Here is a 25,826-nt window from a genome sequence, read left to right as displayed (position 1 = left end):
GTATACATATGTAACAAACCTGCACGTTATGCACATGTACCCTAGAACTTAAAGTATAATAAAAAAAAAAAAAAGAAAGAAAAAAAAAAAGAATCTTTTGTATTTCTGTTGTATCAATTGTAATATCACCCGTTTCATTTCTAATTGAGCTTATTTGGATCTTCTCTCTTCTTTTCTTGATTAATCTCACTAATGGTCTTTCAATATTATTTACCTTTTCAAAGAATCAGCTTTTTGTTTCATTGATTATTTTTCTGTTTTCTTTCAATTTCATTTAATTCTCCTCTGATATTCGTTATTTATTTTCTTATGCTGGATTTTGGTTTGGATTGTTCTTGTTTCTCCTGTTGTGGGAGGTGTGATTGTAGATTGTCTATTTGTGCTCTTTCGGACATTTCAATGTAGGCATTTATTGCTATGAACTGTCTTCTTAGTACCCCTTTTGCTGTATCCCAGAAGTTTTGATGGCTTATGTCATTATTATTGTTCAGTTCAAGTAATTTTTAATTTCCATCTTTATTTTATTGTTGACCCAATGACCATTCAGCAGCAGGTTATTTAATTTCTATGTATTTGCATGGTTTTGTGGGTTCCTTCTGGACCTGACTTCCAATTTTATTCCACTACTGTCTGAGACAGTAATTGATATAATTTCAATTTTCTTAAATTTACTGAGACTTGTTTTGTGGCCCATCATCTGGTCTATCTTGGAGAATATTCCATGTGCTGATAAATTGAATGTATATTTTGCAGTTGTTGGGTAGATTGTCATATAAATATCTGTTAAGTCCATTGTTTCTTTGTTGACTTTCTGTCTTGGTGACATATCTAATGTTGTCAGTGGAATATTAACATCCCCCACTATTATTGTGTTGCCATATATTTCATTTCATTTCTTATGTCTAGTAATAATTGTTTCATAAATTTGTGAGCACCAGTGTTAGGTGCATATATATTTAGTATTGTGATATTTTTCTGTGGGATTCATCCTTTTGTCATTATATAATGTCCTTCTTTGTCTTTTTTACCTGCTGTTGCTTTAAAGTCTTTCTTGTCTAATGTAAGAAGAGCTATTCTTGCTCACTTTTGGTGTCCATTTGCATGGAATATCTTTTTTCATTCCTTTACTTTAAGATTATGTGAGTCCTTATATGTTCAGTGAGTCACCTGAAGACAGCAGAAACTTGGTTGGTTCATTCTTAATCCATTTTGCCATTCTGTATTTTTTACGTGGAGTAATTAGGGCATTTATATTCAATGTTAGTACTGAGATGGGAAGTACTATTCTATTCATCATGATATTTGTTGTCTGAATACCTTGTATTTTTTCATCGTGTTATTATGACTTAGGTCCTGTGAGATTTATGCTTTAAGAAGGTTCTATTTTGGTGTATTTTGTGGATTTGTTTCACTATTTAGAGCTCCTTTTATCAGTTCTTGTAGTGCTGGCTTGGTAGTGGCAAATGCTCTCAGCATTTGTTTGTCTGGAAAAGAGTGTATCTTTCCTTCATTTATGAAGCTTAGTTTCACTGGATACAAAATTCTTGGCTGATAATTGTTTTGTTTAAGAGGCTAAAACAGATAGGAGGCAAAACTAGTTGGCAGCTCCCTCTCAGAGGAACAAAGCAGTGTGTGGAGACTCACATTGTGAACTTTGGCTCCCAGAACTACCAAGGGAACATACCAGGAAAGCCAAGAGCATCCACAGACCCTTTGAAGGAACTGGATAACACCTACAGGCTCCCTGAGATGCCAAGAAACTGTGAATCTGCTTGCTTTCTAAATGAGGAGGCTTGTGGTCTGGGGCAAGTTCTCAGCTCCGGTCACCAGCTGTCTGGAAATAGACTTGGTGCTGTTGGGGGACGCACAGTGGGAGTGAGGCCAGCCTTTAGGATTGCATGCTTCGTGGAAGTAGAGGGAGGCCTGAGACTGTCAGATTTCTCCGACTTCCCTGGCAACCTGTATGATTCAGTAGAAGCAGCAAAAATCCCCTGGGAATATAACTCCGTCTGACTGGGAACCACACTCGCACCCCTCTCAAAAGCGACAGCAAGCCCCGCCCAAGGAGAGGCTGAACTCAGACATGCCTATCCCTGCCCCCACCTGGTAGTCTTTGTCTACCTGCCCTGATAGCTGAAGACAAAGCTACCTGCCCTGATAGCTGAAGTCATAATCTCTTGGGAGCTCCATGGCCTTGCCCACCACCTGAGAAACTGGAATACTTAAACAGGTGTCCGTAGAGCAAGTTTGCATCCTCCCTACAGGACCGCAGCTGATGCATTCTTGAAAGAGTCACCTCCTCGCTGGGGGCCAACCAACACAAAACCAGTACACTAAACAAAAACACAACCAAGGACCCTCTCAGAGCCCACTTCACTCCCCTGCTACCTACACTGGAGCAGGTGCTGGTATCCAAGGCTGCAAGACCTGAAGATGGATCATGTCACAGGATTCTTTACAGACATTCCCCAGTAGGAGCCTGGAGTGCGGTAGCTCTGCTGGGTAGCTAGACACAGAAGAGCAAAAACAATCACTACAGTGTGGCTCCCAATCTGACAACTTACCTACTTTCGAAGTGAATTCATATCCTTGGAAGTAAGAAATTATTGGCAGATGACTATGAATTTAAGTTTGCCCAAGTTCTTAATTTGTGTAAAGTAAATGCTTATATGGCAAAGAGCATTCCCAAAATAAAATAAAATGAAATACACAATGAACCTGCTTCTTTTATAACCACAGACTGGTATATTTGGCTTTACACATACTCAAAGCAAAAATTGTTACAAATTGAATTATGTAGGTATGTGATCTTTAAAGTAAATATTCTTGTGTTACTTCTATATATTTTTTCTAATTATGTTGCATACTATTCCTAGGCCTGCTGTAACAAAGTATCACAAACTAGGTGGCTTAAAACAATAGAAATTTATTCTCTCACAATTCAGGAGGCCAGAAGTCTAAAATCAAGGTTTCAGCAGGATTGATTCCTTCTGGAAGCTCTGAGAGAGAAACTGTACCATGCCTCTCCCCTAGCATCTGGGGGTTGATGGCAATTGTTGGCATTCCTTGGCTTATAGCTCCATCACTCCAATCTGTTTTCCTGTCTTCACATGGCCTTCTTCCCTGTGTGTATTTCTGCCTTCAAATATCTCTCACCTTACAAGGACACCAGTCGTTGGATTTAGCTCCCACTATAATCCAGCATGACCTCATTTTAACTTGATTACATCTGCAAAAATCCTATTTCCAAATAAGGTGACAGAACAGGCACTGAGGGCTAAGACTTTAGTATTTCTATGGCAGGATGCAACTGAACTCACAATTCATTCTGATCTGTCCCAGTAGCTTATGGTCCATATTGATATTATGCATATACTACTTTGAGTTTCAGGTTTAACAAAGAATGAGTCTGCATTTTATAAGTTTGAACTTTTCTTTTTTTCTTTAACATATGTATTTTGAGCATCCAGATAATGCATGTCAAATGTAAAAAATCTCAAAATTATTATTTCCAATAGAAGCATGCTATTTTAGTTTTTTATTTTTGTCTGTTTGTTTTGGCTTTTGGCCTTGTCTTTCAAAAAGAGACAACCATCTGTCTAACTTGGTTAAAAAAATGCCTTTGCAAATAATGAGTACGACAGACATGGAATATGAGATTTGAGAGGGAAATTCATTTTAATTAAATTACTGTCTCTAATGATTGACAGAAGTAAATGCCACTGATTGGCGCCATTTTGAATCTTGCCAAGTACTGAGGCAATCCTTAGGGTATTCTCCTCTTCTAATAAAATAAAGTTAGCATCATCATTTTAAAAGAGTCTGGAAGGCATATATTGAGTTGTCACTCTATTACCAGGACTAATTCTGAGCCAATATCTTTCTGTCCTTATTTTAAGAAAATCATTAGGTCATGTGAATAGAAGTATAATTCATTGTTTTCTCCTTTCTTTCTCATTTACAGAACACCTAGTGTTCTGTAGTAGACTAGTGAATTTAGATACCTATAGCTAAGATTCTTCAATGGCCACAAGTAGATAATAGTAATGGCACTGGGCTACTCTGTGCAATGCCTTTCAATCATATAAAGAAAGGTGACTTTATAAAATTGCTTATTATGTGGGCTGTGAGTTGAGAATATATGGTTACAATCCATTTAATGAAGTTCTCCTAAAAACCAAAAGCCCGTAAAAGCTGAAACATAAAAATTCCTTTCTGCTAAATCAAATGCTTTTTCACCATTCCAGTGTTATAAGTACCATTTCCCTCTTAACTCTCTGAGAAAAGCAAATCCATTTATGCTATTCATAACACTTACGAGCAAGCTGTGGTTTTTAATAAAACACAAGTCATTTGTGCATATAATAAGCAGATGTAAACTTCTTTGCACTTCTAGCATAGAGTTGTTTGCATTTATGAATGGCCCCAATCAGGTAGGAAAACCTATAATTGGCTCTTTATCAATTCTAATCAGAAAAAGTCTTCTTTCATTCATTAGTTGAGGTCTGAGTTTTAAGATCTGAATAATAATGAGTTGCAACTTAAATTTTCTAAAACCCTTTCACTCAAACTTTCAGATACAGAGGCATATATAACAAAATTTCATAGTTAGCTAGTTTGAAATTTATTTTGGAAATCACAGAATATCAGAGCTGAAGGATACTTTCTCAACAGTAAGTCAATGGTAGAGCTAGAATAAGACCCTGTGTCCCTTGATTCCCATTTTAGTCTTTTCTCTACTACCTAACACTACCTCTCCATCTGCCCAATGATTTACTTGCAGCATCAAAGTGTCAAAAATATAATTTTATTCAATTGGCTGCTGTAGATATTTTAAATCTCCAATTAAACAAAAGGACCTACATGACATCGTTTCTAAAATAATCACTCACTGCAATCCCTTATCAAACATAATTCAGTCTTTTGAACTGATATTTTAAGAAACATTCCCTTTATAACTATACCTTTGATCAGTCTTTCATTCTGACTAATCAGCATCTCCCTCGGATGCTTCCCAGAAAGTAAGTATGATGTTTTCCAAGTCTTCTAATTGAATAGAAAGACTTGTCTCTATTTTGATATGTGGGTTTAGTTGTGGTATGCTTACAACAAGCAGCTTTTAAGATTGATTAAAGTCCTTTGCTTCAATTCAATTATTAATTAATCTCAGCAGCCTTTTATCGCTTTATATGCCACAGAAAAATAGAGATCATCCTTTCATTATTGATTCATCTGATAGTAGTGCACCAGCTGTACTATCTTTACATGTCAACATTTCTGTTAAGTATATTTTCAGTTTGCTCTGCTTTCCTTGTCAAAAGGAAAGACATTTCCAAACCATCTGTTAAATCACCAACCTCTTCTACTGATTATTCTGAGCAAAATTATCTGGCAGGAAGTCACTCAGTTTATTGCAGGTAAGAAGACTTCTCTCTGAGGGCTTAAAATGACCCTGAGCTTCTGAATTGTTTGACTTTTGTTTTTACTTTCTCTTAAGAGCAATAGGTCAGAAATAGCTTAATCAGTATACGTTTTTGAATGTATAATTTTTTTATGTAATATGGGGAAAATTTTCTTACAGTGAATATTGCAGTTCTTTTAGTGTTTAATTTTGTCAATATATGAAAAATATTTTCTGTGTATTTTCAGGCATTTAAACAAAAAATAAAAATTTAAATATTGTCTCCATTATAAATGGAGGATGCCAAAGCAGAGTTCTTTGTTTCATCAGCATTAGCCATGATTACCAATAAGCAATTTGCAATTTGATCAGTTGGTTCTCTTACTGACAAGTCCACCTTAAATTATTAAGAATTTTCTCCAATACTTTTATAGAAATACTGTCTGTGTTACATTACTTGCTGGTTTGGCTGCTGTAACTCAGAGACCCCAAATATTAAACTAGAGAGGTTTATTTTTTTCCTCCATCAAAATCTGAGTAGGCAGCTTCAAAATCAGCAGGGATATTGGTTCATTCTAACATACTGCTTTGATGTTATCAATACACAGCTGCTATCTCCTCATCCAAGAGAGCTGTATAACTCCTGCCATAATATTTATGTTCCAACCTGAGGGAGGGATGTAAAGACACAAGGGATGGAATGCCTCTTCCTTTTAAATGAAGGAGCCAGACATTGAGTACAACACTTCTGTTCACATTCTGTTGGCCAAAATGTAATCACATGGATGGCCTTACATACTATCAGGGAGTCTGAGAAGTGTAATGCTGGGCTTTTGTTGGGTATACGTCTGGCTATATACCCAACAAAAATTCTATCCCTATATATGAGAGGGAGAATAATTGTGGGAGGACAATTAGCAGTCTTCACCACCGTACTGGCCAAAGAAATAATAATTAAGAGAAAGTCAATAATTCCTTTCATTTATATAGCCCTTTTTTTCTGAGTGCTTTCAATTATCTTACTATATCTTCACTTCAGTCAATTCTTAATTACCTACAGTAAAACCTGGGAGGAGGAGAGAATCACAAATAATCAAATGTGGCAGATAATATAAACATAATTAATATTTTATTTTGATTTGAATGCTCTGGTTCTTTGATGCCTAACAATCAAGATGAACAATATTGAATTACCATTAGGCCCCACATATGCAAGAATGTTTCACAACTACAGATACCATCATGCTGCTTTTTCTGCCTGCAATGGCCTTTTCTTGCTTGCCTGCCAAACACCCACCCAACTTTCAAGACTCATCCTAAGTGTTCTCTCTCTGTATTCTCTCAGAAAAAAAAACAAAACAAAAAAAACTCTCTCCCACTAACCAAGGTAGAATTAATTACATCATCTTTTGCCTTACCATTCCACCTTGAATAAACCATAATTTATTGTTTATTGGTTTATGTGTCTGTCTCCCTCAGTAGAAAAAAATGTTGAGGATAAGGTTAAAGTCTAATTCATCAATATCCTCAGCTCCCAGCACAGAGCCTTTCATATCACAAGCACTCAATAATATCTATCAATGTAAACACTTTTAATAAAACAATAATTTACACTGTTATAAATGCCATTTGAACACATCCGAAAATCATGGGATAGAAAGTATCACCCATCTTATTCACAACATTTCACACAGAAAAGGGATTACCTGATAAAATGCAGACTATGTATGAAAGAGTTTAATAAAAAAACAAATGCACAAACATGTTTCATGTGAAAAGTGGTGCAGATTACCTCAGTAGAGCCCATTTCAAGTATATGTAAAAGATGCAGCAATACCAGTAATGTTATAATCCAAATAAGGTTAAAGATATGGATGCTTGTTGTCACCATTAGAAATGAATATTTGTATAGGTACTCTGACTAATTCAATAATATATGAAGTAGAAACCTGAGTCATAACTAATGTTTACCCAACAAAAATTCTACATGTGTAGAGCCATAACTCATGTTTCTATGTTATACATAGAAGAAAGAAGACAGAATTATCACTACTTGTAGATTATGATGTGCCTAAAACTACAAATGCATGGTTTTATAAATCATTAAAAATAACACAAGTTCAATAAAATGGTAAGTAAAAGCAAAATATAAAAATATACAAAATAAATATAATTCCCTGATATTAGAAATAACTCATAAGAGAAAAAGGAAAAGGTGACATTCCCAAAACAGTCAAAAGTATAAGCTATCTAGGAACAATTCTAACATGAAATATAGGATATTTTACAATAAAATTTTCAAAGAATTTTTTAAGAAAAACTTAACAAAATGATTCTAAAAATTATTCAGGAAAAAATGAACAAATAAAACACATAAACCTAAAAGTCAAATGGGAGAGAGTATAATTAATCTCAGCAAATATTAAAACAAATTAAAATGTTATAATATTCAAAACAAATGTCAATGACTCAAGCATCAACAGATAGTTGATGGAACAGATCTTGTGCATGTAAGTAAAGAATCACAAATTGATGTGGAATGATACATTTATAATACATAGTATGAAGACGATGGGCTACATAGGAAAAAAGTCAAATTAGAGCTTTCCCTCATACCTTACCACACATTTGAATTCAGACAAATTAAGGAGTTGCATTTAAACTTGTATAAGGCAAAAGGCTCCTTATCCAAAGTCAAAAGATGGCTTAAACACTAGAAAATAATACAATTGAGGGGGGCGGAGCAAGATGGCCAAATAGGAACAGCTCCAGTCCCCAACTCCCAGCGCGAGTGACACAGAAGACCAGTGATTTCTGCATTTTCAACTGAGGTACTGGTTTCATATCACTAGGGAGTGCCGGACAATCGGTGCTGGTCAGCTGCTGCAGCCTGACCAGCGAGAGCTGAAGCAGGGTAAGGCATCACCTCACCTGGGAAGCGCAAGGGGGAAGGGAATCCCTTTTCCTAGCCAGGGGAACTGAGACACACAACACCTGGAAAATCAGGTAACTCCCACCCCAATAACGCACTGTAAGCAAACTGGCACACCAGGAGAATATATCCCTCACCTGGCCGGGAGGGTCCCAAGCCCACGGAGCCTCCCTCACTGCTAACACAGCAGTCTGTGGAGACCTAACCGCAAGGCAGCAGCGAGGCTGGGGGAGGGGCGCCCGCCATTGCTGAGGCTTAAGTAGGTAAACAAAGCCGCTGGGAAGCTCGAATTGGGTGGAGCTCACAGCAGCTCAAGGAAACCTGCCTGTCCCTGTAGACTCCACCTCTGCGGGCAGGGCACAGCAGTAGAGGCCTGTGCAGACGTGAACGACTCTGTCTGACAGCTTTGAAGAGAGCAGTGGATCTCCCAACACGGAGGTTGAGATCTGAGAAGGGACAGACTGCGTGCTCAAGTGGGTCCCTGACCCCTGAGTAGCCTAACTGGGAGACATCCCCCACTAGGGGCAGTCTGACACCCCACACCTCACAGGGTGGAGTACACCCCTGAGAGGAAGCTTCCAAAGCAAGAATCAGACAGGTACACTCGCTGTTCAGCAATATTCTATCTTCTGCAACCTCTGCTGCTGATACCCAGGCAAACAGGGTCTGGAGTGGACCTCAAGCAATCTCCAACAGACCTATAGCTGAGGGTTAACTGTGAGAAAATACATTTCTGTTGTTTAAGCCACCTAGTCTATGATATTTTGTTATATGCAACCCAAGCTGATTAATACTTGCTAAATAGATAACTCAAAATATGGAGAAAAAGACTACTATCCCAAGAAAAATATAGGAAAACATATAGTTATGTGCTGAATTGTGTTCCTCAAAATTCATATGTTGAAGTCCTAACTCCATGTACTCCACATCCTAACTCAGAATGTAACTGTATTTGGAGATAGACCCTTTAAAGAGGTAACAAAGGTAAAATGAGTTCATATGTGTTAGCCCTAATCCAGTATGACTAGTATCCTTACAAAAAGAATAGATTAGGATGCAAACATGGACAGAGGAAAAACTATGTAGAAACACAGAAAGGGGAAGATCATCTACAAGGCAAGGAGAGAGGACTCAGAACAAATCAATCTTGCCAACACCTTCATTTCACACTTCCAGCCTCCAGAACTATGAGAAAATAAATTTCTGTTGTTTAAGCCACCCAGTCTGTGGATTTTGTTATGGCAGCCCTGGCTAATACAAGTCAAGTAATTTAGCAAAAAAAAAAAAAAAAAAAAAAGAAGGAAAGAAAGGAACCAACAGGTAAAGATCGTTAATCTTATCAGCAATCAGAAAAATGCCTCAGGAGAAGTGAATTAGGTTGAAATACTTGATAAATGTACAACAACGTTTATTAAAAGATAGTTATAGCCATGTTGTTCATAATAACAATAAATAATAAAAAAACAATTAATAATACAAAATTATTTTAATATTTTTAACTTCAGACTTGCATATATAACTGCCTACTCTAAATTTTCAATTAATTCTAAGTGGCATCTCCAAGGTAACACATCTAAAACCAAATTTTAAAAAATAAATTTAAAAAATGTTACTGTACTAAGAACACTTAACATGAGATCTACCCTCTGAATACATTTTTAGGTGTACAATACAGTAATAGTAACTATAGACACAATATTGTTTAGCCAAAACCAAATTTTTGAGTTCCACTCTCAGAATAAAAATCTGTTACTTCCAGTTTAATTATCTCATCTATTCTTCCATAAATTCAGGCTCTCTCACACAATGTATCAAATCCATCAACAAATTCATTTAAAACTACCTTCAAAATACATCCAGAATCCAACCACTTATCATCCCTACCACTACAACTTTAATTCAAACCACAAATATCTGTGGCCAGGATTATTTTGAAATCTTCCTAACCTGTCTGTTTTTGCCCTTACAACCTTATAGTCTATTCTCAGCACAGCAGCCAGATTCAGCCTTTTAAAATGTTAACTCAGATAATGTCACTTCTCTACTTAGAACTCTCCAATATCTTCCCATCTCAAACAGAATAAAACCCAACATCCATTCCATGGCTTTATTGGTGGCTCAAAGTCTAGCCCCTACTACTTCCTTAACTTAATCTACTATTTTCCCCCTCACTCAATGCACTCCTGCAACACAGGTCAGTTCTTTCATATTTCTGCTCAAATCTTGCCCTGATCCCATAAAGTAGAAGTTGTTGGTACCCTGCTTAGATCTCCCTTCCTGGGTGGCACAACTATTCTCCTACCTGTTGTGAGTATTGAATCTTTAACAGTTCACAGTTTCATCCTTCTGAGAGCTGGCCTCAACAGCAAGGAGTAACCTCTCCTGGAAATGCCTGACAGTTTACATCCTCCCCCTGCCTGCAACAAATGACTAACTAATATAGGAGTACAAAATGCCATACCCTTGCCTTTAAGTGGGGTAACTCTGTGGTGTCATTCATGTTCCAGAGCCTTCCACTTGGAACAGGCTCAACTTCGGTTGAAACCACATCTTTGGCTCATATATTTCTCTGCCCTAACCTGATTTTCTCACTGCATTAAAGGATTCACCTGAAGGTAACTCCCTCAATAAATAAAATTTTCAAAAATGCTATCTCAGGCTTGCTTCCGCAAAATAAGAAGTAATTTAGTTGGTATCACGAGAGGTTCTAGGAAAGAGTCTCAAAGTCTGAATGGCCAATAGTTTCCCATTAGTAGTGTTATGTGGAGTATTGACAGTGCTTAAAACATAGGGATGCACTAGCTTTTGTAATGTCTCTGGTGTTTGCAAAATATAGGGATCTTAGCGAATACCTGGACTGTGCTTTCTGGATGACTGTTGCTAAGTACCACTGATGCTTTGAAAAAAAATAAAAGAAAATGACAAGCTCAGAGCACTTAATTATCAATTTAAAGCAATATGTAAGTGTCACAGGGCATCCTTAGAAGCATCTTTAAAAGGACTTCATTTCCTATAGCTGGAGTGCAAACTGACACAGAACTTGACTATAAAACACTGAATATCAGAGGCAGTTGAATTCTCAGCCTAGGCAAGTTTCCTATGCCGAAGTCAGAGCCCAGATAGAGAAGAAGTAGAGCCCTGAAACTTAGAATGAGAATATCTGGGTAGATTCACTCAAGATATTTGAACCCTCAGATTCCCCTAAGCCCTCTGGGCTTAAAAAATTCTCCAACTCTCCCTTGTGTTAGGAGAGAGAAGGCCTTTTGTTGAAGACTATGCACAATGCTCAAATGAGGTATATGTCTTACAAGACAATGTTGTCCCTCCTCAGGATCTGCCCCTATATCCCTCTTGGACTCCAGAACAATAACTAGATTCAGAGCTCAGCCTGATCCTTCTGGGGCAGTGAAAAGTCTGCTAAGGGAGTAGATGGATTATACGCCACAGAAGCTGAAACACCTGGCTAATGCATGCTGTAAGAAACTGGGAAAGTATACCTGGAAATAGAACTTGAAGGTGTTGCATCAAAGGAGATAGAAAATAAAGGTGGATAAAGGAAAGTGTATTAATATTGTGACACTTTTCTATGACAAAGGCCTTGCCTAGTGGTTCTGATGCACGGCTCGTTTACCTCTTGGAAGCCTGGTAAAAGTGATGACTCACATTCAATGAACTAAAGATGTCAACATTGCAATGTACCTGAGGGAGGCAACATGCCAGAATGGATCTATCATAGGAAAACAGGTAATCTAGCAGCTGATCTTGTTCCTTGGGAGAGATGGAAAATTCTATGATGGCATTCATACTCAAGAGCTTTTCCTAGGAATAGGCTAAGGCTAGATTTCAGATAAAACTATATCTTTGCCTAGCTTCTCCCTCTGCCCTATCCTGTTTCTCACACTCTTACAGGTTTCACCTGAAGACACTGTCTTAAATTACTTGTCCAAGAATCCTCATCTCAGGGTCTGCTCAAAAAAGATCCAAATTAAAATAGCACCCTAATCAGAATTAATTTCCATCATTTCTCACCACTTACCTTACTTTTCTTTTTTCATATGTATCACTACCTTACATGTTATATATTTGCTTGTCCTTTGTCTTTCCACCCCTATAGAATATAATATCCATGAAAGTAGGCATTTTTCTGTATTATTGACTGCTATATCCCCAACACCAACTATGATACCTTGCATACAGCAGATATTCAATAAGTAATTTTGAATAAGTGAATGAATAGCAAAACAAATAATAAAAGTGTATGTATACTATAATCCCATTTAAATGTGTGTGCAGTTAAAAATGTGAAAGGAAGCATGTGAACATTTAATAATAATTTCAGTAACTGACAAAGTAAAGGCAAACATGTTCAGTATGACTTATAAGAATCTTCTTAACCTAAGTCCTATCTATATTTTCATTCTTCTCGCTCATTGGACTCACCTTCAGCTATTAAACTTTAGCCATCCTGGTGTTTTTTAAGTTCTCTGAAAATTGTAAGCTTTCCCTTTCCCCAGGCATTGGCTTGCATCATTGTTTCTGCCTTGGAACAGTCTTCCCTTAATCTTCACATTGCTAATTCTTATCCATCATTTCTCAAATTAATGATAACGTTGTTATGGAAACCTAGGTTATGTGTTCTTGCTATGGACACACCCTATAACACTTAATTTACCCCTATGCTTTCCTGCTGGATTGTGTATTAACAAGAGCAGGAACCTGCTCACCACTGTGGCTCCAGCACCTGGTGTCTGCCACACAGATGTTTAATATTTGTTGAACAATCACAATGGTAAGAATGAAGTTCAGTTTTACTTTCTCTTTCACATTTTCTGAGTTTGTCACAGTAAACTAGCTTCAATTTTTTTATATTTTAAATAGCTCTTTGTATTTTGAAAAAAACTTAAATGTATATCCTGAAACCCTAGGCTAGTTAGAAGAAAATATATGTTGATATTAACTTATGTCAGAATAGAACATTTTTGAAACATAAAAGCAAGAAGAGAAACCATAAAATAAATGATCTATTGGTTGAACATCTAGCTTTAAAAATTTCTGTACAAGATTTCTAAACAAAGCATTCACTTTTAGTGGGGGTAGGCTGAGAGGAGGCTCATATATACTTGCTTACAGCCTTAAGGAAGTCTATAACTATAGTAAATAATTTCAAAATTGTTAATCTATCCTAAATAAATAATCAGTGATAAGGTCAAGGATTTATCCACAAGCTCTAAAGAAAGATTTTTCTATGAGAGTTAAACATTGTAAGCAACATAAATACCCAAATCTGGCATATTAGCTTAAAAATTATTCAATCATAATGTGACATACCCTTCAGCCATTAGTCAATTTTAAAGAGAATAGAATAACTTAAAATACGCCATATTGTTTAGTGAACAAATAAAAACAATACACAGAATGATGCAAGATTTTTTATTGGAGAGAGAGAGAGAGGAAGAGAGACACAGAGACAGAAGTCTTTAATATACTAAAATGTTAAAACAGTTCTGAGTATTGTGATTAAAGACAAATTTTACTTTTCTATATTTTCCACTTTTTATGCTATGACTTGCATCTATAATTATAAACAAAAAGCTAAAAATATTTGAAGGAGAAAATCTGATACCATGGAAGAAATGCCAATAACAAGGGAAAAATTTATGTGCGTGTGTGTGTGTGTGTGTGTGTAAAGAGAGAGAAAGAAAGAGAAAGAAAGAGGAAAGTCATATAGAGAGTAGACTGAAAACTGGTGTACTAAATGTCAGTAGCTCCTCCTTGTTGAGAATATATGTGAATTTTAAAAGTTCATTTGGTTATTAATTCAACAAATATCATTAATATTTTTATAGTCACTGTGATACTGTGATGGGCAATGAGAATTCAGTGGTGATCAATATGGTAAAAGGCCTCGACTTTCATGGACCTTACAGTCTACTGCTAAGGAAGAACTCAGCAGGAGAAGTGAGCTTTTAAGGAACCAGTGTCTTGATTTGGCAGAATATGAATGAGAAACTGGGGGGTTGCGTCAGGGTTATCACTCCCTCCTGGTCTTTCAGGTTTTGCTTTTCCTCACCAAATATCCAAATATGTTATGAGCATTATATAGATAAATAGATAGATAGATACACACACATGTGTGTGTGTTTCTCTATATATGAGTATGTATATATCTAGTTTTTCTCCCAGTGTCCAACTTTGAAAGGCAAATACTCCTGGGAAGACCATCATTTGACCCCTTTGACACTAAATGGAAAAAGAAAAATGAAATAAGAACAGCTTTTCTGAACCAAACAAAGGGAACAGGTGTGGTCATTGGTACTGAAGAAAAAAGTTTTTCTACCTCAACACTGCTCAATTTCAGATCAGTATCTGCAGATAATCAACAGTGTATTAAATTGGAGGCTTATCATTGGCAACATAAGAATTTATTCTGAAAATAGAGCTTAAAATGTGAGAAATTTGGAGTTGTATCCAATAGGGAAAAATATCTAACTTTTAATTGAGGCTTAATGGAACAAAATGATCAAAACTAAAAATGCTTCAATAAAAGAAGACAGTTCACAAATGGGTCATTGCTGCAACGACCACTTTTAATTTCACCCTCCTTCCATCCAGATTGTAGTTTAATAGAATGCCATAAAAGGGACATAGCAATGTTTTCATAGAGAAATAAACATGGAATAAAGATTAAATGACACCATTTAAAAATTACTTCTTGCTTGGTTTTCTCTGACAGCAAACTTGGTTTTCAGAAGTTCTTTGATACAAATCCACAAGTCATGTCATGACATAAAGACTGAATAAACATCCTAAGACTGTTCAATAAGAAATATTTCTAGAAGCCACTCTAAGCGGGCAGAATTAATCATGGTGAAAAGAAAAAGACTCATGGGTTTTCATTTTAATGTACAATAAATACGCTCTTTCAATTTTTTTTTAATTAGAGAAGGAGAGGGAGGAGCTAGCAAGTGAGAGAGAAAGAGAGAGAAACTCAGTGACTTTATAAAAAATGGTTTAGTTAAAAATAGGCTAATTCTTTCTTAATATGCAGCACCATAAACCATCTCTGCCTGCTTCCAGTGCCTTTGTTTGCTTTATATCAATATATATTTAAGGCAATATTCCAGTAAGCAGTCTTACCTCACAGAAATAGATGTCATGACATAGGATGATTTTATTGGTACCTATCTACATATTGTCTATATTCAATAAGGGAGATACAAATTTTCAACTCCAAGAACTGAAACTTTTGGTATTATTAAAATTCTTTTATGTTTAATTGTGAGAAGGTTTAATTATGATAAGGGATCAGCTTTCATAACCATTAAATAAACTTGAGAACCTTCTTTCTCATAAATTTTGGTTGATTACATTTTAATGAAACTTCCGGCAGTCACTGAATAAAATAGCTTCAAAATTATTTTCAAGACTTGTTATACCATCAGATTATACCATGTGACTGTGTTTAGCACACTTCCATGAGTACATATATGTCATATGTGATCATAAAATCCACATTCACATGATCTCACATAATCTCTCAGGATATACAGTTTAACTTTCTGTTTCCTTTAGTCATTTTGGAATGAGTCAATTTTAATTGCTTTCATAGGAACAAAACATCAGAGTAGTAAATCACAGAACAACAAAATATCTTCTTGCTGCCAAAAACAATCAGAAAACAGCCAAGTTTCTCTGAAAGGCAAGCAATTTAATCATTATTAGTATTTTCAACGTCATAATCATTTATTATTTAATGCTCTTGTGGTAAAAAAATGAATATAACTATTTACATATTGAATAGTGCTTTATAACTTACAGAACCTTGTTTATTTATTATTTCATTCAGATTTATTAACAGTTATGTGAAGTAGACTGAACAAGAATAATTACCGTATTGTAGATGTAAAGAAAGTGAAGTTCAGAGAAGATTGTTAACTTCTCCTTGGGCAATTGCCTGAAAAGTAACAGAGCTAGAAGCAGGACTCAACTTATCTAAATCAGGGTTATAAGTTTCTCTACTACAGTGTTTAATCATGGAGTGAAAAAAATATGCCCCATAAATGGTTATTTCTTTTTCCAATAGTTTAGTTCCATCAGTGAATTTTACTCTAAAAGTTCAGGTGCAATGAGTTCTACTTTGTATGTGCCTTAATACTCAAGAAATCAACTTCAGAAACTGTGTAGCAAAATTTCAAATAACTCTGAATGACAGAAAACTTTAGGATATTGTTAAATGTATTGCCTTCTTCCTCAAACAAAATTACTTCCTTACTTCAAGAGACAGCATGGATGCCACTATCCAAACATTATGTACTGTATCTAGGCTACTTTTCTAAATGGCTCAAGAAAAACACGACTAAATGGTACTCTAAAATCAGAAGCTCTAACTGTGACTGCCTTATTAGTGGGACTGCCAAATTTAGCAAACAAAATACAAATGTCCAGTTAAATTTTAATTTCTTAAAAACACGTGTTCATTTTTAGTATAAGTATGCCCTAAATATTTCATAGGCCATACTTATACAAAAATGTTACTCATTTTATCTGAAATTCAAATATAACTTTACTCATTTTATCTGAAACTCAAATATAACTATGTGTCTTCATTTTACCTGGCAACCTTACTTTATTCACTCGTTACCATTTCATATAGACTGGATTCCGTAAATTTACCCTCGTCACTTTAGATGAGTCTCTCCAGAAGCATGGCCTTCAGGTGAGCCATCTTCCCAGCAAAAGGGTCTCATGTTTAGAGTTTCAGCAGTATCAATCTTCGTACAGGGAATAAATGGGTCCCCAAATTTGAAGTTTAGGATTCAATTCAGGTTTTAATTGTAGAAAGATATCACAAGGCAGAGAGACATGAGAAACAACCACCATTCTCCTAAAAATATCCACTGAAGATCATCCCAGCCATACTAAGGTTCTTCTTATTCGGGATGATTACGTAAAAGAGTTGAAAAGTTCTGCACAAAAGTACAATTTTTTCAAATTCATTTTTCAGGCCAGTGAAACCTTAAGATAGTCGAAGACAAAAGAAAGTTTAAAAACTTAGTTATAGGCATGGAATTTTATCTCCTATTGTTTTGTCTAAAAGGATGTTTTAAAACTACATGCCTCTTTGCTTGTGAAAAAAACCTGTCATGCTATCATTAGAAGATTCTTCTAGGATAAATTTTGGCTGTTAACTTCTTTCTCCATCTGTATTGTGGGCTGCTTAGAAAAACACCTCGAATCAGCTAGATGTGTATATCGAACACGATGTTTTTTAGTTCTTTTATTTTTTCACACAAGCTCCAAGTATCTCTTGAAAAAGAGAACTAGTTGTTTCAACAATTATGGCCTTTAATTCTCCTCACTCACTGAGATAAGGCAATTTCTAAGCACCCAAGTAAATTTTACAGAGAAGTGCTTCACTTAGGGAAGCCTCTAAGGAGATTCAGGGAGGATCTTTGAAGAAATAGCAAGAGGGAAAAAAATGGCACATGGTTTCCGCTAATTGTACCATGAATTGTCTTTATTTTATGCTCTGCACCACATTTTCTACATAAAGAGTAAGGGGAAATAAATTAAAATAAAATACTAGTCAGTGAATGAAGACAGAAAACATTTTAAGACTAATAATAGCAACAAAATTTCCGTAACCATAGAGAGCTACCACAAAGGGCAAAAAAGAAAAAAAAAAATAAACAAAGAAAACCCTATGTATAAATAATGGAACAGTGTTTTAAAAATCTAGGCACAGTAGAGCTTCAGCAGTAAGGCAAGACTGAGGTTTGAGTGGCCAGTCTGAAGTTTACATAAGAACTGCTTCTTAAGAAAGGATTTCAGGTAAGATACCTTGGAAGTTAAATTTCCTAGTAAAGTGGATACTGCTGAATTCATTTATAAGACAACAACTTCTTTTGCTCATAACCCCAGAAGATCCTTGTCACAGGAGGACAAAACTAACTAATCAAATTGTTAGAAGTAGCTTTAGTTTAAAAAAAGCAGAGCCTTCTCTTTTCCCTACAGGCATTTAATTGCCTCATCAATAACCCTAAAAGCTTCCCAATAAATCAGACATAATTCTACATATATAAATCTGCTTTATATGAGGCAAACATCATGTCTAATTTCTGGAGATATTGTCAATTTGTAATCTGAGTATTTTTAGTGTATTTTGCCTGCAAGTTAAAAATGCCCTATTTCAGCAAGTCAGTTAAAAATAAATGTTTTGAGATTAAAAAAAAAAAAAAGCAAAACAAACAAACAAAAAAAAAACATGGAGTATTGATATGCTTTGGCTCTGTGTCCCTACCCAAATCTCATGTTGAATTGTAATTTCCAAAGTTGGAGGAAGGACCTGGAAAATGCTGATAGTGATATCGACAGTGAAATCCAGGCTGAGGTGGTCCCAGATGGAGTTTAAGAACTTATTGGGAAGTGGAGTAAAGGTTACTTTTGCTATGTTTTAGCAAAGAGACTGGTGTCATTGTGCCCCTGCTCTAGGGATCTGTGGACCTCTGAATTTGAGAGAGATGATTTAGGGTATCTGGTGGAAGAAATTTCTAAACAGCAAAGCAGTCTAGATGTGGCCTGGCTGCTTCTAAAAGCCTATGGTCTTCTTCATTAACAGAAACGATCTGAAACTGGAACTTATATGTAAAAGGAAAGCAGAGCATAAAAGCTTGAAAAATTTGCAGCCCGAGCATGTGGTAGAACAGAAAAACCTGTTTTTTGGGGAGGAACTCAAGTTGGCTGCAGAAATTTGAATATGTAAAGAGGAGTCAAATGTTAATAGCCAAAGGAATGGGAAAACACTTCCAAAGCATTTCAGAGACCTTTGTGGCAGCCCCTCCCATCATAGGCCTGGAAGCCTAGGAGGGAAAAATGGCATTGTGAGCCAGGACAAGGGCCCCACTGCTCTGTGCAGACTTGAGAAATGGCACCCTGCATCCCAGCCATAGCTCTAGCTGTGGCTAACAGGGTCCAGGGTATAGCTTGGGCCATTGCTTCAGCAGGTGCAAGCCCCAAGCCTTGGTGCCTTCCACGTGGTGTTAGGCTTGTGGGTGCATGGAAGTCAAGAATTGAGGTTTGGGAGCCATCACCTTGATTTCACAGGATGTATGGAAATGCCTGGATGTCCAGGCAGAAGTCTGCTGCAGGGGATGAGCCCTCATGGAGAACCTCTACTAGGGCATTGGGGAAGGGAAATCTGGGGTTGGAACTTCCACACAGAGTCCCCACTGGGGGACTACCTAGTGGAGCCATGAGAACAGAGCCACAATCACCATCCTCCAGATCTTAGAATAGCAGATCCACTGACAGCTTGCACTGTGCACTTGGAAAAGCCACAGACACTCAATGACAGCCCATGCAAGTAGATGCATGTGCTGTAGCCTATACAGCCAAAAAGGTGGAGCCTTGGGAGCCCACCCCTTGCCTCAGTGTTGCCTGGATGTGATACACGCAGTCAAAAGAGAATATTTCAGAGCTTTAAGATTTAATGACTGCCCTGCTGGGTTTTGTACTTGCTTGGGGCCTGTGACCACCTTTTTTGGCCAGTTTCTCCCGTTTGGAATGGGAGCATTTATCCAATGCCAACTAACTTGGTTTTGATTTTACAGGCTCATAAGCAGAAGGGACAAGACTTGTCTCAGATGAAACTTTGGACTTTTACTTTTGAGTTAATGCTGGAATGAATTAACACTTTTGGGGGCTGTTAGGAAGGCATTATTGTGTTTTGAAATGTGAGAAGGACATGAGATTTGGGAAGGGCCAGGGAACAAAATATATGGTTTGTGTATTAGTCTGTTATCATACTGTTATAAAGAACTGTCTGAAACTGAGTAATTTATAAAGAAAAGAGGTTTAATTGACTCACAGTTTCACCTGGCTTAGGAGGCCTCAGGAAACTTACAATCATGGTGGAAAGGGAAGAGGCATATCTCACATGGCAGCAGGTGAGAGAGATGCATGTGTGTAGGAAGCAAAGGGGAAAAAAAACCCTTATAAAACCATCAGATCTCGTGAGAACTCACTCACTATCATGAGAACAGCATGGCAGAAACCACTCCCATGATCCAATCACCTCACCACATCTCTCCTTGAACACCTGGGGACTACAATTCAAGAGGAGATTTGGGTGGGGACACAAAAGCTAACCATATCAGTTTGGCTCTGTGTCCCCACCCAAATCTCATGTTGAATTGTAATTCCCAATGTTGGAGAAGGGACCTGGTGGGAGGTGATCAGATCATGGGGGCAGATTTTCCCCTTGCTGTTCTCATAATGGTGAGGGAATTCTCATGAGATCTGATGGTTTAAAAGTGTGTGATACTTTCCCCTTCACTCTCTCTCTTTCCTGCCCCACCACAGTAAGATGTGTTTGCTTCTTCTTTGCCTTTCACCATGATTATACGTTTCCAGAGGGCTCACAGCCATGCATCCAGTACAGCCTGAAGAACTGTGGGTTGATTCAAATGTTTTTCTTCATAAATTACCCAGTCTCAGGTAGTTCTTTATAGTAGTGTGAGAAGGGACTAGTACAAGTATGTAGATGGCGGTTTGGCTCCCATACTATTCATTTCGTGGGTCTTGAATTTGGGGCAGCTGCACTTTCTTCTTCATCACCATTTCTAGACTCTGAGATCACACTCACTCTCTCTCCAAAAAATACCCAGAATCCACTCCCTCTCATTTCTTTAGCTCCTGTATCAATGCCATTTTCTCAAACACTGACTGTCATAATTTGTGGAGATTTCAGTATCCACCTAGAAGATCAATAAACTAGCCTCATAGTTCTGGAGCTCCTCTCCTCTTATCTGATCTTCCATTTTAGCTCAGTCACTTAATCCCATGTTGTCTTAGTCAGGGTTCTCTAGACCAACAGAACTAATGGAAGATAGATAGATAGATAGATAGATAGATAGATAGATAGATAGATAGATAGATAGTTTATTAAGTATTAACTCACATGATCACAACGTCCCACAATAGGCTGTCTGCAGACTGAGGAGCAAGGAGAGCCAGTCTGAGATACAAAATTGAAGAAATTGGAATCTGATGTTCAAGGGCAGGAAGCATCCAGCATAGGAGAAAGATGCAGGCTCAGAGGCTAGGCCAGTCTCTCCTTTCACATTTTGCTACCTGGTTATATTCTAATCATGCTGGAAGCTGATTAGATTGTGCCCAGGCAGATTAAGGATGGGTCTGCCTTTTCCAGCCAACTGACTCAAATGTTAATCTCCTTTGGCAACACCCTCACAGACACACCCAGGATAAATACTTTGCATCCTTCAATCCAATCAAGTTGACACTCAGTATTAACCATCACAAATCCACCCCTTATCTACTTGAACCCATACACATCTCCTGAGATCATACATAATTTTCAAATAAAGAAAATAATGTCAGGATTACATCTAACATAATACAACTATCCTGCATACAATCAGAAATGCACCAATTCCCAACCCAAATAATATTATATAAAGTTAACAATGCTTAAATGCTAATGTAAAGTCAGTAAATCTCAAGTCACATGAAAAAGAAGAAAGGAAATACAATGAAGATATTTTATTGGTGTAAGTGTATACACACACAAAGATGTCTTTAACAAAAGAAGGGGGGAATATTCATGACAGTTACAGTCCTCGTTTCTATAGCTGGTCACATGGTTGTAGGTGGTACTGATGACCAACTTCTTCTACTACCCATTCTGTATTCCCTTTGCCTTCAGCAAACACCTCAGCAGGTTGTGGGCGTTTTGTTGTTGCTGTTGCTGTTGTTTAGTTTTGTTTTGTTTCTTTTTTTCTGGTGGAGTAAGCCAAACTTTCATTTGTGATGGGTCCAGCCATTTGTAGTCCTGTCTGGATTGGGTTGCTGTAGTTTCCCATTGACCTTAATCACAGGGCATGGTAATACTAAGAGATGCCCTGATGGATTTCCTATATTCCATGCATACTCTTCCTTACCTCCCTTATGGAGTAGCAGACTGATTTCATCTTGATAGCCTGGATCAATGACCCCAGACAACACTGTAGCTCCCATCTTAGCCTGTTGTCTTAAAGATAGGAGGAGCCCAAAGTTTCCAGGTGACAATTTTAACTTCCAGTTTAATGGAATTGTTGTTGTGTCTCCTGGTGGCAGCATTCCTCCCTCGGGAACTAAGACCTCTAGGCTAGAAGAATGTAATGTCACAGGAACAGAAAGCAAAACTTTTGCTAGTGGATCAGTAGGGGTGATGGTGAGTGGTGTCACTTCCATTTTCACCCTTTGATTCCTGGACCTATGAATCTGGCTATGGGAAAAACAGTACCATATATTTGGACACTTATTCAGAGCATACACAGCCTTCTGGAGAACTCTGCCCCAGCCCTGCAAAGTGTTGTGACCTAGTTGGTGCTGTAATTGTGACTTCAAAAGGCCATTCCACTGTTCTATCAATCCTGCTGCTTCAGGATGATGGAGAACATGGTGACACCAGTGAATTCCATGAGCCCATCGCTGCACTGCTTTAGCCGTAAAGTGAATTGTCAGAGGCAACGGTGTGTGGAATACCATGACCACGGAGAAGGCATTCCATGAGTCCATGGATGGTAGTCTTGGCAGAAGCACTGCGTGCAGGATAGGGAAACCCATATCTGGAGTAAGTGTCTATTCCAGTGAAGACAAACCTCTGCCTTTTTCATGATGAAAGAGGTACAATAAAATCAATCTGCCACCAGGTAGCTGGCTGATCACCCCGAGGAATGTTGCCATATTGAGGACTCAGTGTTGGTCTCTGCTGCTGCAAATTGAGCACTCAGCAGTGGCTGTAGCCAGGTCAGCCTGGAAAAGTGGACGTCCATTTTGCTGAGCTCATTCATAATCTCCATCCCTGCCACCATGGCCACTTTGGTGATGAACGCACCGGGCCATGACAGGGGTGGCTGGGGAAAGAGGCTGAGTGGTGTCCACAGAATGGGTCATCCTATCCACTTGATTATTAAAATCCTCCTCTGCTGAGGTCACCCTTTGGTGAGCACTCACATGGGATACAAACATCTTCACAGTTTTTGACAACTGAGAGAGGTTCATCCATATATCTCTTCCCAAAATTTCTTTGTCAACAATTTTTCAATCATGCTTCTTCAAAGTCCCTGACCATCCAGCCAAAACACTGGCTACAGTCCATGAATCAGCATATATTTGCACATCTGGCCATTTCTCCTGCCATGTAAAGTGCACAACCAGGTAAACTGCTCAAAGTTATGCCCACTGGGAAGATTTCCCTCAACCACTGTTCTTCAGGGATGTCCTAGAAAGAGATGGTAGTGCTGCAGCTGTCCACTTTTGGGTGGTGCCTACATATCATGCAGAACCATATGTGAACCAGGCCCTAGTATTCTCTTCCTCTAAGAACTAATCCTAGGGAACTCCACACAAGGCCATTGTTGTAGGCTGTGGGAGAAAAGGCAGGGTACCAGGAGTGGAGACAGTGGGCATTTGAGCCACTTCCTCATGTAACTTACTTGTGCCTTCAGGACCTGCTTGAGCCCTATCACATATATGCCACTTCCATTTGATGATGGAATGCTGCTTTGCATAACCTACTATATGGCTAGATGGGTCAGAAAGCACACAGTTCATGATAAGCAGTTCAAGTTACATGGTGACTTGATGACCCAAAGTCAAACATTCAGTTTCCACCAAAGCCCAGTAACAGGCCAAAAGTTGTCTCTCAAAAGAAAAGTAGTTATCTGCAATAGTAGTTATCAGATGATGGCAGGGTCTTGCTCCAAAATCCTAGAGGCCTCCACTGTGATTCACCAATGGGGGCCTGACAAAGGCTCCAGACAGCATCCCTATCTGCCACTGACACTTAAAGCACCATTGGATCTGCTGGGTCATGTGTCCCAAGTGGCAGAGCAGCTTGCACAGCAGCCTGAACCTGTTGCAGAGCCTTCTCCTGTTCTGGACCCCACTCAAAACTGGAAGCCTTTTGGGTCACTCGATAAATGGGCCAGAGTAAAACACCAAAATGAGGAATGTGTTGCCTCCAAAATCCAAATAGGCCCACTAGGCATTGTGTCTCTTTCTTGGTTGTAGGAGGGGCCAAATGCAGCAACTTATCCTTCACCTTAGAAGGAATATCTCAACAGGCTCCACACCACTAGACCCCTAGAAATTTTACTGAGATATAAGGTCCCTGAATTTTAGTCAGATTTATTTCTCATCCTCTGACACACAAATGTCTCACCAAAAAGTCCAGTGTGTTTGCTACTTCTTGCTCACTGGACCCAATCAGCATAATGTCATCAATGTAATGGATCAGTGTGGCATCTTGCAGAAGTGAAAAGTGATCAAGATCTCTTTGAATAACATTATGGCACAAAGCCAGAGAGTTGATATACCCCTGAGGTAGGACAGTAAAAGTATACTGCTGGCCTTGCCAGCTGAAGATTAATTACTTCTGGTGGGCCTTATGGACAGGAATGGAGAAAAAAGCATTTCCCAAGTCAATGGCTGTATACCAGGTACCTGGAGATGTGTTAATTTGCTCAAACAATGAAACCACTTCTGGTACAGCAGCTGCAATTGGAGTCATCACTTGGTTAAGCTTATAATAATCCACTGTCATTCTCCAAGATCTGTCTTCTTCACAGGCCAGTTCTCCAAGATCTGTCTTCTTCACAGGCCAAATGGATGTGGTGGGAATTACCATCCCTGCATTTTTCAAGTTGTTGATGGTGGCACTAACCTCTGTAATCCCTCCAGGGATGCAATATCGTATTTTATTTACATTTTTCTAGGTAGAGCCAGCTCTAATGGCTTCAATTTGGCCTTTCCCATCATAATAGCACTCACCTTACCAGTCAGGGAGCCAATGTGGGGGTTCTGCCAGCTGCTAAGTAATGTATAAGCCAATTATGCATTCCAGCACTGGATAAATGACCACAGGATGAGTCCTGAGACCCACTGGACCCACTGTAAGTCAGACTTAAGCTAAAACTCTATTAATTACCTGACATCCATAAGCCCCTACTTTAACTGGAAGACCACAATGATGCTTTGAGTCCCCTGGGACCAACATCACCTTGGTGTCAGTGTCCAGTAGTCCCTGAAATATCTGATTATTTCCCTTTCTTCAATGCACACTCTGGTAAAAGGCTGAAGGTCTCCTTGGGGAATGATGGGAGAAAGATTCACTGCATAAATTGGCAGTAATGTAGTGAGGTCCTTCCTCAAGGGGACCCAGCCTCTCCTTCACTCAAGAGGTTCTGGACTGTAAACTGGCTCAAGTCTGGAAATTGATTGAGGGGCCATGATTCTCTATTTTTATAATTCAAATTAGTCTTTTGTCCATTTGACCTAGAAGTTGTCTGCTTGTATGTATTAAGTAGAAATGCAGTAGGCTTCCTATCAGTTTCACTTCTAAGAACACCGTGATTAATTAGACAATGTCAGAGCTCTACACAAATCAAACTATTTTGATTGCTGCTTTGTCTCTGTTGCCCATTATGGTAG

Source organism: Colobus angolensis, unplaced genomic scaffold, assembly GCF_000951035.1.
Source record: "Colobus angolensis palliatus isolate OR3802 unplaced genomic scaffold, Cang.pa_1.0 Scaffold161, whole genome shotgun sequence".
NCBI lineage: Eukaryota > Metazoa > Chordata > Mammalia > Primates > Cercopithecidae > Colobus > Colobus angolensis.
Note: the sequence above shows the minus strand (reverse complement) of the source record.